The 2,549-nt window shown below is 40.3% G+C and overlaps 1 long non-coding RNA gene across 1 annotated transcript; it reads right to left on the bottom strand.

The window, feature by feature from the left end:
• Positions 1–493: 493 nt before the first annotated feature.
• LOC128411117 (uncharacterized) lies at positions 494–2,549 on the bottom strand. Its single transcript, XR_008329692.1, has 2 exons — positions 2,049–2,549; positions 494–1,806 (listed from the first exon to the last, which is right to left on the bottom strand). It is a non-coding gene; the product is annotated as an uncharacterized LOC128411117 (long non-coding RNA).

The raw sequence follows: 2,549 nt of genomic DNA, 5'->3' as shown, positions 1-2,549 counted from the left end.
CTCAGTGGTTTAGACCACAGCACCACCCATGTCCCATGCCTCTTGACCACACAGATGGACATGTGTGCAGAGACCTATGACTTTTGCATGGCTAGAATGTACAAAGAGTCATGTCCATACCTCCACACAGGTTTAGCTCTAGTTGCACCAACGACAGACAAGCAGCTTTCAGAAGGTTACTCATGAAAGAATGCAGTGATTATGATGGACTGTGATTACCTTTTCCTCAAGCTGGAGATGGAAGTACCGGTATCTCACTACTGCACCTCTCTATTTTCTTCAGGAGTATATACATCTCTAGGAAGCTCACTGCTCCTGTACACTCAGTGTCTGTTGCAAAGGTTTCCCAAAGACTTTTATTTCTGAATAAAAGTGGGAGATGCACTTCACTCTCCACACATTCTAGAAGCTAGAATGTCTAAGTGGTGTACATATCCCAACAAAAAGACTCAATATAAAAAATTGCAATGCAAATTCCATATTCAAACCTTAATACTAATTAGTCCATATTTTAAGAAAAATTTAGGAGCAATTCAAATCTCAAAACAATGTACAAAAACTAAAACAAATAAGCACAGAAGCACAGCATATATGAAGCATCAATATTCAACATCAAAATGCAAACTACAGTAACTTTACAATGAAACCCCATTTCAATGGCACCAGTTGTCCAAGCAACTCATTGAGATTTACTTCTGTGTAAGCATGCTTAAAATGTATTTGTTATGACAGACCCTCCATGTGTCCCTATGTATAATTGTTTATTGTGTATAACTGTTTTGATGTTTTTAACGGAATTGCAGTATACAAATATTGTTATGAATGAATTAAATACACTGTCTTTTATACATGACACAGGTGGTTTACAACAAAATGAAATAACATTAAAAGAGTGCATAAAATCCATAAAAACGCACAAAATAAAAATAAACCACCAAATGTCCATTACTAATAGCAACAGCAGTTACAGCAATTAATCAATTTGTCTGATTAGGTCTCTTCTCCTCCAAATGCTTGCTGAAAGAGGCAATTTTGTTTGTTTGTTTGCCAGGTTCTAATTTGGGTATAATAGGCCAATCATACAGTAAACTTTAAAATAACAGCTAGGTACAGGAATGCCTTGCTAGTATTTGTGCTGTTGTTTTCATATCCTTTTTTGCAGGCGACCCAGAGATATCTGTTGGCCACTATGAGAACAGGGGGGTTGTGTAGATGGGCTTTTAGTCTGATTCAGCAGGACTTTTTATGTCATTAAACTACCCAGGAGATGAGTCTCTCCCTCTGGAGATTATTGGATAGACTCAAAACTTTTTTGGTATTTTGCCCAGCAACATTGCTGACTATCCAAAATCCAGAGTACGTGTACACACACGCACACGCACACACACACACACACACACACACACCCTTGTTATAAATATTTCTGGCATAGCTTCTCAGCCAAACTTATGAATGCAAACACACAAAGCCCCCTCATTCTATACAGCCAGATACTGCAACCCACAGAGAACATTTGAAGAACACTTTGGCTGAAATCCAGTCTCCTGACAGCTGAGTCTCTTTGAGAGTGCCATGAGCCTTGTCATAAGCATAGTCCTTGACTGACAGATGTAAAAGAGCAGCGCAAAGTAGCCTAGCAGAACATTTTACATTGTTCAGTTAGTTAAAAAAAAAATTACTGGTGAAACAATGATCCTTCAGCAGATGAGCAACAAACTATGCGTCACAAAAGATGTGCTTTGGAAAATAAAGCTACCATGTGGATGCCAGTGCTCCATAGGCCCTCCATTCCACTGTCAAACAGTTCTTAGTACAGTGGTACCTCGGGTTAAGTACTTAATTCATTCCGGAGGTCCATTTTTAACCTGAAACAGTTCTTAACCTGAAGCACCACTTTGGCTAATGGGGCCTCCTGCTGCCTCTGGAGCACGATTTCTGTTCTTATCCTGAAGCACAGTTCTTAACCTGAAGCACTTTTTCTGGGTTAGCAGGTTACAGTTCTGTAACCTGAAGCGTATGTAACCTGAAGCGTATGTAACCCAAGGTACCACTGTATCAGAAAGTTCTCCCTGATGTTTAGTCAGATTCCCTTTCTTGTAACTTGAAGTCTTTGATTTGGATCCTACCCTCTGGAGCAAGAGAAAACAAGCAAGACCCTTGATCATCTGCACATGTTCTAGCTTTTCAATATCCTTCTTAAATTGTGGCACCCAGAACTGGACACAGTACTCCAGGTGTTGTCTGCCCAAGGCAGAATAGAGTGAGACTATTACTTGTGGTCTACTAAAGTCCCTAGATCCTTTTCACAGGTGTTCCCCAGCTTATAGTTGCGCAGCTGGTTATTCTTGAAAAAGTGCAGGACCTTACAAAATGAATGGCAATAGGGATAAATGTAAGCTTGGGCCCAGTTCGCCAATCTGTTAAGGTCATATTGAATCCCAATTCTGCATTCCGTGGCATTAGCTACCCCTCCCAGTTTGGTGTCATCTGCCAATTCGATGAGCAGCCCCTCAAATTCAACCACATGCCAGCAAACTCAGGGTCTGCAT

Source organism: Podarcis raffonei, chromosome 3 (assembly GCF_027172205.1).
Source record: "Podarcis raffonei isolate rPodRaf1 chromosome 3, rPodRaf1.pri, whole genome shotgun sequence".
NCBI lineage: Eukaryota > Metazoa > Chordata > Lepidosauria > Squamata > Lacertidae > Podarcis > Podarcis raffonei.
Note: the sequence above shows the minus strand (reverse complement) of the source record. Positions and strands in the feature narration are given on the sequence as shown.